Below are 12,415 nucleotides of genomic sequence, written 5' to 3'. Positions count from 1 at the left end.
GATTGGCGGGGGTTTGTTCCCCAGGCCCACTGCCGATCAGCTGCTCACTGGGCTGGTGCACTAATGTATTCAACTGAAATCTGCAGGAAGCAGGCGGCTCTGTTCTTACTGTAGTGGCCAAGCTTGGTATTTCAGGCCAAGTTCCTATTGAAATGAATGGGAACTTTGCCTGCAAAACCAAGCTTGGTCAATGGGGTGGGAATGGAGTTGTCTGCTTTCTGCAGAAATCAGGTCAGTGCACAGGCATACCGGCTGAGGAAGCAGCTGATCAGTAGGTGTCTCAGGCAGCAGAACACCACCAATTTATTTCTGATGACTTATCCTGAGGATACGCCATCTATAGTTTGCAAATGGACAACCCTTTTAAGGTACTATCTTCTCCCTGGACTGAATGATTGCCTAATGCAGAGCTCCATTACCATCAGGTCCCAAAAGCAACAATACAGCGGCTTAATAAACTACTAATTGGGTCTCACCTTTTTGCTAATAATCTCAGGAGGGAGAAGAAATCGACCACTAATTCAGGCATGCCAATCAATCTGTTCTTTTCCTGATCGCTGCCACGGTACGAAGATGGTGTGGTCGGAAGCTCACAGGACAACTCTCCATGGAGCACTCACCTGAGTTCACGGTGGTGAACTCAGGTGAGTGCTCAGCAGTGAGTACTCAGGAGTGGCACGGGCATAGCCACAAATCTTCACACAGCAAGGCCTTTTTTCACAGGATCATTGCTCCAATCATTTCCGTGTATAAAACTTTGGAGAGCAGTCCTTTGGAAATCAAGCGGAAGTGCCTGAAGTGAGATGGTCATCATCATCAACAAACCAGCCACATAGCGGCTGCAGGCTCTTCTCTTCTGCTAGCCTAGAGAAATAGGAGCAAAGACTGGACACTCCAGAAGAGTGTTCTGATGCAAATGTGTGATTCAGCACATATCACTGCTACATCCTCACCTTCAGCGAACATTTAGAATGATATCCCAGTGACAGATACATCAGTCACAAATACCACCATGGAATATATTTTGAAGGCCTTGCAAGTCTCTATTCAATTCAACTTTGCACAACTTATCCAAGCTATCAACTCTATTATTGAGGCTGAATGTAGAATTAACCATGTGGAAACAAAAATTGAGGAATTTGCTACTGCTCGTAATTCCCTCATTGACGTGAACTAGAACTTGGATTCAGAACTCGAATGACTTCAAGCTAAGGTAGCAGACCTAGAAGACAGGTCATGCAGCAACAATGGGAAATTTAGAGGAATCTCAGTGAATGTTTCCACCTTACAGAGTCTTGTGAGGGTATTGTTGACAGAGTGTCAGGACTTTATAATTGATAGGGCACATAGACTCGCCAGTCCGAAACACCTGGCGGACCACGATCTCAGGGATGTTCTAGCCCGCATTTGTTTTTTCCATATAAAGGAGAAGCTACTAACTGCTGCTAGAAAAGCAAACCCTTTACCAGAGCCGTACCAATCTTTGTCACTATACACAAATTTGACTGCAGCAACTTTGGACCAAAGGAGACAACTACTCCCCATCACCATGGCACTCATAGATCACAAAACCCTATACAGATAGGGTATTCCTGTACATCTCCTGATCTCAAAGGACAATACCAACTTTATTGTCAAATCTCTGTAAGGTGGAGTCAACCTTCTATAGCTATGAAATTTGAGTGTCTCCCTACCTGCCAAAGCAGTCTTTTCGTTACTTAGCGTCAGAATGCTGCACTGCAAAACCATGCAAACAATCACACTGTTAACTGTTTTGCATGCCCTGTTGGTGTTATTATGCATAAACAAACCGGAAAACACCTAAGAACATTTACCCCCAAACATCCAGCTGTGAGAGTGCTGGACGTTTCCTTCCACACTGGCTGCACTGACTGAGAAACGGATGTTAGTGTTGTATATTCTTGTTCTCTATTCTTCCTTCTTCTTTACCAGATAAACCCGATGGTGCATGGAAAATACCTCCATGTGGTCAACTTCTTACTATTTGAACGATATGATCAGCTGCTTAACTATGCCTTTATACACTGTTAAAAATGGTGATTAAGATTGTATCATTATATGTTAACCCATTTCAATCCAGTGCTAGCCATCGTCCGACATTAAGATTTCCCTGCATAGCTCCGATGTTGGATGAAAGCTGACACGTTTCTAACAGTATGTAGGACAGCACTTCGATGTTGGAGGCTGATCTGCATATGTATGCTACAGTATACAGGACAGCACTTAGATGTCAAAGGCTGTTCTGGATATGTATGTTACAGTATACAGGACAGTACTTCGATGTCAGAGGCTGTTCTGCATATGTATGCTACAGTATGTTGGAGCACTGTTGTATATATTGTAACACTGTGGCGTAAGTATAGGAGGTGCAGAGGGTGTAGTCGCACCTGGGCCCAGCAGCCCTAAGGGGCCTATAAAGTCTTTCTTCCCCATATTACAAACCAATTCTATCAGTGAAGCTTTATAATTGGGGCCCAGTTCCAGATTTTGCACTGGGGCCCAGCAGCTTCAAGTTCCGCCTCTGCTGTAACATACACATGCAGAACAGCCTCCGACATCAGAGCACTGTCCTGTATACTGTAACATACATATGCAGAACAGCTACTGACATCGGAGCGCTTTCTTGTATACTGTTAGAAACATGTGTCGGCCCTCGTCCAACATCAGAACTGGGCAGGGAAATCTCAATGTCGGACAAGGACCAACACTTGATTGGAAATACTTAATTTTCAAAAAAATTGCTAATGAAATCATCATGATTCATTTTTAGGTCTTTCAGTTGAATAATTATAAGGAATCCACAACACACTTCCCCACCCAAAATAAATAAGAGCTGCGGACTGTGCGGTTGGCAGGAAATTGAATTGAAAAGCGTTAAAGGATTGAATAGCCCCCCAAAATGGGCATACATATGGTGAAATGTAAAATCCCAATCTCCAGGTGTTTTCTGCACACAAGAGACACACATAGTCCCAAAATATGCCTTTCGTATAAAACACCCACGCTACCCCAAAATATTTCAATTTCATTATAACTCCAAATCTAGGGGGGTACTACCGTATTTTGCGTTCTATAAGACGCACCGGACTATAGGACGCACTCCCCGTTTTAGAGCAGGAAAATAGGTACAAAATATTTCAAACTCACCCAGGGACAGCGCAGGGTTAGTGCCGGGCGACTGGGCAGAAGAAGCAGCAGGGGCCAGGAAAAACAGCTCTCCATGTCACAGCGGCGATTGCAGGAGGAAGGCAAGAAGCTGTTTGGTGGAGACAGGGAGGAGGAGCAGCTCACCACCAATCAGCGGTACGTATGGGCGGCAGTGGGGAGGAGAGAACTTCTGACTGATCGCACATTTCTTCGTGCGGCTGCAAGCTTAACGCGCGATCGCGCTCACTAAATCGTGGTCGCGCATTAAATTCGCGATTGCGCTAAATATGGCGATCGCAAGGAATTTTTGGCACATTCACTCTGTAAGATGCAGCAATTTTTTCCCCCCCGCTTTGGAGGGGGAAAAAGTGCGTCTTATAGAGCGAAAAATACGGTAATTGCAACAAAAAATTCTGACCCACAGGGCAGATACATTATATTAGTCTGCTCCACAACCAATGGGATCTACACACTAGCCTCCTTTTATGCACCAAATAAAAAAAGGAGCTTTACCCGTTAAATTTTGCAAATTCTCTCCAAAATTGAAACAAGGCAGACCCCTGATTTGTGGAGATTTTAGTGCAGTCTTAGATGTCAGTATGGATACAACCTATAAACTGTGTAAGCACACCCAGTCAATAGGTAACATATTGTCGTGGTAACTGCAACAGGTTGTGTGTCAAATCTATCAAATTTTACAGGAGAGACAAAAAACATTCCCATTTTGCCTCCATCATTGTCCTATAGAAAGAGAGGGAAAATTCGTGCTATAGAAAGTCGGTTTCTCATTGGTCTATTGACATACGACATATTGCAGTTGGTGTAGTTCACTAGATTAGCCACCAGGGTGCAATAAACCAAAATTTGATTATTTTTTTTACATACCACCTATTGCAGTTACTACAACGATATGGTGGAAGGAGGTGTTCTTTGATGCTTGGGAGCCATGCATAGTTTTAAGAAAGACTACTCCATTTACTCACATGTTCACATTAGCTACTCGCTGATTGAGATGTTTACAATCAACAGAAATTCATCTGGAATTTCTTCTAAGCAGCGTCACCCCTTTTAAGAATGGTCAACTTCTGCAGTACAAGCTTTCAGTCACATGAAGTCTGCTGCTCTGCTTCTCCACCATCTACATTTTGGCATGCCAGTTCTCTCCCAGTAATCTGGTTAAAGTAAGTATTCTCTGTGTGTCTTCCTTTCCAAGAAGTTCTCACCAGTTGACTCAACTATTCTATCCATTAGGACTTAGTTCAAAACTACATGCAAAAAAGATAGGGCAAGCCATATCTTTTCTGGCACGTAGTATTAATGCATGAGAATCCCGCTAGTCAAAATGAAACCATTGAAATCGATGGTTTCATTTTGTCACATTTTCGACCATGAATTTCACGACTGCAAAACATGATGAAATCATGATGATGGTGGTGGTGGGAGGGGGCATATAAGAACTCAAAATTACCTATTTTGGTATTTCAAAATGGGTTTTCTAAACCAGACAACCTGAATACACTATCACTTATGTGAAATAGTAACTACCCACTTAGCTACTTAAATGCTGATATTTTCAATTGGTTAACGAATACCCAAGTGTCTCATGAAAAAGCCACAAGAATGCCAACCCCTAAATACGCATCATATCCTGATTCTGTAGTCTTGTCTCTAGTTTTCTGCTTCTTTCCATCCCTACAAAATACCGCACCCTAAATAAATTGCACAATAGGAGTGACATGTTTTGTTCTTGGGCTTTAAAACATTATTTTCTCTATTTTAATATCATCATCTAAGAAAGTTTAGAAGAGGCCTCAGCAAAATAAGTCATTTGGATCTGAGGCAGGAAGATGGGAATGATAATGAAATGATAATAGCTTTACTAGTGATGTGACAGTATTATCAGATGAGAAATGAACAGGCCGCAAGGCTTCATACTGGAAAGGTAATGTTGCAGAATACAGAACATTTTAAGATACAGTATCTGGTCTCAGAGAACAAGCTGGGAGACTGCCAAAATGGATTTCCCTTGAAATATAGGAGCAACACCTTTATAGAAAATAGACTTTAACTCTCCTTCTGCTTGACAAAACTCTTTCTACTTCATGTCGGACTGACATAAGATGAATATCTCTTAATATTAAAGAGCATTTCAACTGAGAATCTTGCCTTGTTAATGCTGAGAAGTTCTTATAGATGCAAGCAATGTTCCGGAAAAGGGTTTTCCGATAGTTTAACCCCTTCATGACATGGCCTATTTTGGGCTTAAGGACGCAACAATTTTTGGCGGATTTTCTTCTCTGTTTATCAAAAGTCATAACTTTTTTATTTTTCCGTCGACGTGGCCGTATAAGGGCTTGTTTTTTGCGTGGCGAACTGTAGTTTTTATCGGTGCCACTCTTGGGTACATAGACTATATTGTAAAACTTTTTTTTTTTTTTTAATGATAGCAGGGAGAGAAAACGCATCAATTCTGCCATAGATTTTTTTTTTTTTTTTACAGCGGTACTCATGCAGCATAAATGAGACATTCCATTTTTTCTGCGGACCGGTACGGTTACAACGATACCAAAATTCTTACATTTTTTTTAGGTTTTCCCACTTTTCTGCAATAAAAAACCCTTTTTCTGGGTAATCTTTTTTTTTTTCTAAATTGCTGCATTCAAAGTCCTGTAACTTTTTAATTTTTTGATGTACGGCACTCTATGAGGGCTTATTTTTTGCGAGACAAGCTGTAGATTTTATTGGTACCATTTTGGGGTACATACGGCTTTTTTGATCACTTTTATTGCGTTTTTAGTGAGGCAAAATGCTAAAAATTAGCATTTTGCCTCAGTTTTTTAGCGTTTTTTTTTTTTGCATTTTTTTCCGAGCACAGTCAAAAGCATGTGCAACTTATTGTACGCGTCGTTACGGATGCGACAATACCAAATATGTGGGGTTTTATTTTTTTTTTTTACCTTTTTTTATGCTAATCTGAGAAAAAGCATTAAAAAATTGTTTTTTTGAATCTTTTTTTACATTTTTTTTAATTCTTTTTTTAATCTTTGTTTTTTTTACACTATTTGAGTCCCTCTGAGGGACTTTAACCACTGCCCTGATGATCGCTGGTATAAGGCATGGCAGAGCTACTGCTCTGCCATGCCTTATCGCTTGTACAGCGATTATAGGCATAGGCAATACAGGACGCCAGTGTCTGGTGTCCTGTTGCCATGGTGACAGGCCGGGCTCTCGCGATGACATCGTGAGTTCTGGCCGGAGACACAGAGGGAGCCGTGCTCCCTCTGTGAACTCTTTCCCTGCCGCGATCTACTTAGATCGCGGCAGGGGAGGGGTTAACAGCGGGACACCGGCTGTGACTGACAGCTGGCTCCCGCTGCGAGAGAGCGCAGGATCTTATGTGATCCCGCGCTATCTCCAGGACGTAAGTTTACGTCCTGTTGCGGGAAGTACCAGGCTGCCAGGACGTAAACTTACGCCCTGCAGCGGGAAGGGGTTAAAATTGATGCCCATAGTGGTTTCTCCTACTTTCGAATGTTTATTAATGGAATTAGGTTTATGTGATCTGTGGAGGTTGAGAAATACAAAAATGCGACCACATGCTTGTTATTTCAGTTCACATAATACACTTTCTCCCGATAGGTATCCTAGCTATGCTTCCTTATGTTCGTAGAGTGGAATCTGATCACTCTTCACTCTATTTATCATCAATTATGAATGTTGGGGAATTTGTTTAGGCAGAGTTTGGAGGTTAAATCCCTTTTGGTGAAGCCTGCTTGATGGTAATGCAGGAACGGAGGAGCCTCAGTTGTAATTTTGTAAGGGGTGGTTCCATCTTGTGTGATAGAAGGAGGTGTGTGCATCAAAATGCCAGGTGCCGCCAAATCAGTAACTGTGCAACCGATAACGGCCGGCCAGAAAAATAATGGGTGAAAGGAAAAGGGTAAAAAAACCGATAGAGTGGAGCAACCTTTTTTAGAAAAATGTGCACATAATTTAATAAAAATGTCATTCCTTTATTAAAAAAATTTTTTTTCCCCCTTTCCCTTCACTGATTAAGCATTTATACATGGTCATTATAAACAGAAGATTGGCTTACAGAGGTCTAATTCTCGGGATGTCATTAGGGACCTTCAGCGACAAGCTTTAGATGCAGAGCAAGCGTATATATATATTCTCCCACTAATCAGATAGAAATTAATTGGAAAGAGACCCAGTCTCAACTTGTGGATCATCTGAGAGGCGTCGCAAAAAATAAGCATCTTTTTATGAAGTGGAAGATCTTTGAGGAAGAGGAAGCAGGGGGTCATTTTTTGGCTTCTATAATTAAGGCACAAGAATCGTCATCTTATGTGGCAGCATTGAGAAGGCCTGATAATTCTTTGGTTATATAGGAGGATGAAATTCTGGAGACATTTTTTCTCTATTTTTAAAACCTGAATGCTTCTAAGGTAAGTGTGGATTGTGAAGATTTTTATAAATGTTTTGTTCGGTGCAGTTGCCAACTTTGATGATCAGAGAGTGATATTAGAAGCGCCTTTGACGCTGAATGAGGAATAACCCCTTAATAATCCTCTCAGTACACTAATATAGTGATATCTTGTTGTTGGTTGCTGCAATCCCAATGCCTCAGGAAAAGAACTGCCTGGTACTTTTTGCCCTCTCCCTTTCCCTCAGTTCATGACTTGTAGGACACACAAACAAAAAATACTGTCTGTCCATTTACATAGAAACATAAAAAATTGACAGCAGAAAAAGACCACATGGTTCATGTAGTCTGCCCTTATATTATTTCCTTTGCATTTCTCTATTGGTATAGATCTATGATTATCCCGGGCAGCCTGAATTCATTTATTCTTAATTTTTCAACCACGTCTGCTGGAAGTTTGTTCCAAGAATTTATTACTCTTTCAGTAAAAAATGCTTCCTGTTGTTTCTGGTTTTTCTCAAATCAGATTGTGCTCCCTTTTTCTAGTGTTTGGCTTCCTAATAAACCAATTCACTCCTAAACCGTATTTATACCTTTAACATATTTAAAAGCTTCGATAATGTAACATATATAAAGGTTTCCATCATGTTCCCTCCTCTTCCTTCTCTCCTCCTGTAAAATATATACAAGTTTCCATCATGTCCTCCTCTCCCTTCTCTCCTCCTGTAACATATATAAAGGTTTCCATCATGTCCCCCCTCTCCCTTCTCTCCTCCTGTAACATATATAAAGGTTTCCATCACGTCCCCCTCCCCCTTCTCTCCTCCTGTAACATATATAAAGGTTTCCATCATGTCCCCCTCCCCCTTCTCTCCTCCTGTAACATATATAAAGGTTTCCATCATGTCCCCTTCTCCCTTCTTTCCTCCTGTAACATATATAAAGGTTTCCATCATGTCCCCCTCTCCCTTCTCTCCTCCTGTAACATGTAAAAAGGTTTCAATCATGTCCCCTCCTCTTCCTTCTCTCCTTCTGTAATATATATAAAGGTTTCCATCATGTACCCTCCTCTTCCTTCTCTCCTTCTGTAATATATATATTAAGGTTTCCATCATGTCCCCATCTCCCTTCTCTCCTTTTGTAACATATATAGAGGTTTCCATCATTTCCCTTCTCTCCTCCTGTAACATATATAAAGGTTTCCGTCATGTCCCTCCTCTCCCTTCTCTCCTCCTGTAACATATATAAAGATTTCCATCATGTCCCCATCTCCCTTCTCTCCCCCTGTAACATATATAAAGGTTTCCATCATGTCCCCCTTTCCCTTCTCTCCTCCTGTAATATATATATAGGTTTCCATCATGTCCTCCTCTCCCTTCTCTCCTCTTGTAACATATATAAAGATTTCCATCATGTCCCTCTCTCCCCCTGTAACATATATAAAGGTTTCCATCATGTCCCTTCTCTCCTCCTGTAAAATATATAAAGGTTTCCATCATGTCCCCCTCTCCCTTCTCTCCTCTTGTAACATATATAAAGATTTCCATCATGTCCCTCTCTCCCCCTGTAACATATATAAAGGTTTCCATCATGTCCCCCTCTCCCTTCTCTCCTCCTGTAACATGTATAAAGGTTTCCATCATGTCCCTTCTCTCCTCCTGTAATACATATAAAGGTTTCCATCATGTCCCACCTGTCCCTTCTTTCCTTCTGTAACCTATATAAAGGTTTCCATCATGTCCCCTATTTCCTCCTGAAACATATATAAAGGTTTCTATCATGTCCCACCTCTCCCTTCTTTCCTTCTGTAACATATATAAAGGTTTCCATCATGTCCCTCTCTCCCTTCTCTCCTCCTGTAACATATAAAAAAGGTTTCCATCATGTCCCTCCTCTCCCTTCTCTCCTCCAGTAACATATATAAAGGTTTCCATCATGTCCCTCCTCTCCTCCTGTAACATATATAAAGGTTTCCATCATGTCCCCCCTCTCCCTTCTCTGCTCCTGTAACATATATAAAGGTTTCCATCATGTCCCTCTCTCCCTTCTCTCCTCCTGTAACATATAAAAAAGGTTTCCATCATGTCCCTCCTCTCCCTTCTCTCCTCCAGTAACATATATAAAGGTTTTCAGCATGTCCTCCTCTCCCTTTTCTTCTCCTGTAACATATATAAAGGTTTCCATCATGTCTCCCCTCTCCCTTTTCTTCTCCTGTAACATATATAAAGGTTTCTATGATGTCCCCCTCTCTCTTCTCTCCTCTTGTAACATATAAAGAGGTTTCCATCCTGTCCTTGTGAAAATAGTGGTTAAGATGGCTATTAGCAGCCACCATTTTGCATTGTGTCAGTCATGTATGCCCGCTTATTGAGTTGTGTAGTCTATACAACTTGTTTTCTACACTCCACTCGCTGAGACCTTGTAACTTTTTGGGCGAATTGCCATGATGGCCTGGGAACAAGTTTTGTTCCTCTGTCATATGTATTTGGGGGTTGGCCACTCCAGACTCTGTGCGATTCAGACTGTTAACACAATGGCACTGACCTTCGCAATGCCTATGCATTGTTTACCTAATACTAGATTATGTAAAATATTTGCTACTGTGTATAATAGGCTGGGGAGCCCCAATTCAGTTAGAAGCTCTGTACCCATGGTTGGAGACGTCCCAGGGGTTCTCTGTCTTTGCTGTCTTCGGTCTTTGCAATGCTCCCACAATCTTCCAGCACTTTATTAACGACATGTTTCGAGACCTATTAGACCAATTTGTGGTGGCATATCTCCATGACATTCTTATCTTCTCTGATAACAATATAAGTTTGGTATCGTAGTAATCGTACTGACCCATAAAATAAAGTTATCATGTCATTTGTGTTGCAGTTTGTGCGTCGTAGAAACTAGACGCACCCAAAGATAGCGGATTTTTTTAAAAAATTCTACCCTAGCTAGAATTTTGTTAAAGTTTTTCAGTACATTATACGGTACATTAACTAGTACCATTGAAAAATACAACTCGTCCTGCAAAAAACAAGACCTCAAGATCTATGTCGACGTATAAATAAGAGAGTTACGATTTTTTAAAGGGGGGAGGAAAAAACAAAAATGGGGAATAAAAAATGGCCCATGTCCTTTAGGCGTTAAAGAACTCTATCCAATAGTTTGGCATATGGGTGATATTGCTTAAAAATATGTCTCTCTTCAAGAAGAAGGGGGTAGTAAGTGAATCTGTTGAGGTTCTAGGCTATAGCAGGATCCCTGTAGTATTTTGGCTGCGGAGTGGTCGCAATGTGCTAGATTGAGTAAATCATGGGAAAAGTGTTTAAAGAATGCTGAGCTAGCAGATGTTGCTGCCTGATTGCAGAAAGTGAAAGTTACAAAGGAAAACAATTTACAAATATATGTAGATGCGGGTGGAGTTTGTTGTTTGCTTATCAAGCACTCTCTGAGCAGAAGGAAAGATTCTTGATACAGGTGCAAGAGTTGGAAGGAGTGTGTAATGTGTATGCTGCATTGACTGCATTGACAGTGTCAGACATGTCTGTTAATGGATAAATGTGAATCATATCATCATGTGGCTGAGAAAGTTGTGGTGAGAGTGGCTCAATACAAATAAGGGGCGCCAAATGTGCGTCCAGAATGCACCCCTTTTTTGTAGGTCACAGTCAGCCATCAGAACAATCTTGTGAGACCATCACATCATGTGAGACAGATGGAATAGGGAAGACGTTCGAAAAGGAGCTACACCCTGTAGTCCAGAGAGAAAGCCCTCTCATTCTAAAAACCAGCTTCTGAAAATACAGAACAAAGTAGCTAATCAGTTAGTCGGTGACGGCCTTATCCCCATTAGGCCTCTTTCACATAGGCGTCATTTTCACGCGATATAGGTGAGTGCTGTTAAACAGTGACAGATCTCTCATTTAAAGAAGTTCTGCTGACCGAGGGATTTCGGGTCAGCGGGGTTATTTCGCAGCAGACAGCCATGTGAACGGAAAATAAAATCATGGCTATTCTTCATTCATGCGATTTTCTTATGCTCCGATAGTCGCATTTTTAAATTTTCTTTATTTAGCACAGCTATCCGAGTGTCAAAATGACGCTGATGTGAAAGAGGCCTTAATATCCCCATTTTTAGTTTTTGTAATTCTTTTTACAGTTTTTCTTCTTTCTGTCACTGGTATACCTGAAAACATTTTATCCGCCTCCTTAATGTATTTGGCCATTTCTTTCTCTTTTTGTGCTTTAGCAGCATTAATAATATGTTTTTCCTCCTCTCATATTTTATACAGCTACACTTCCAGTTTCTTTAAACCTCTTATATACAGTCTTTTATTTTACTAATGTCTCAAGTGAACCAGAGTCGTTTATTTTACCTTTTACTTTTGCTAGCTTGTTTGACATCATTTTTCACTGTATGTTAATAGAATCCCTTTTATGCAAAATCCTGTCACTGCAAGAATTCTCCAAAACATAACCTTTATTATTGATATTACAGGAAACCTGAAAGCTGATAATAAATATGAAAAATGCAATCTAATGTACCTTCATAGGGAACCATTAATTGCTTTTCCTATGCATATAGGAATAATCAAGGAGGGGAATATCTGAGGATGTGAAAATAATAAACAGTACTTGTGGGTTATCTCTCACCACTTTTTAAACATATATATTTTTTTAACAATAAACGAACACTCAGCCTTGATGGTCCAGTACCAGCCTACCATCCAGGCTGAACGCTTGTTAATTATTTTCATTATAATATCTATCTATCTATCTATCTATCTATCTATCTATCATTGTGTGGTATGGTATCATATTTGACATAAA

The 12,415-nt window shown here is 40.7% G+C and overlaps 1 protein-coding gene across 2 annotated transcripts in view; it reads right to left on the bottom strand.

Annotated features, from left to right (window-relative positions):
• Positions 1-12,415, bottom strand: part of SERTM1 (serine rich and transmembrane domain containing 1) — an 82,903-nt gene that overhangs the window by 41,669 nt on the left and 28,819 nt on the right. The gene's annotated exons all lie outside the window — the stretch shown is intronic.

Source organism: Eleutherodactylus coqui, chromosome 1, assembly GCF_035609145.1.
Source record: "Eleutherodactylus coqui strain aEleCoq1 chromosome 1, aEleCoq1.hap1, whole genome shotgun sequence".
NCBI lineage: Eukaryota > Metazoa > Chordata > Amphibia > Anura > Eleutherodactylidae > Eleutherodactylus > Eleutherodactylus coqui.
Note: the sequence above shows the minus strand (reverse complement) of the source record. Positions and strands in the feature narration are given on the sequence as shown.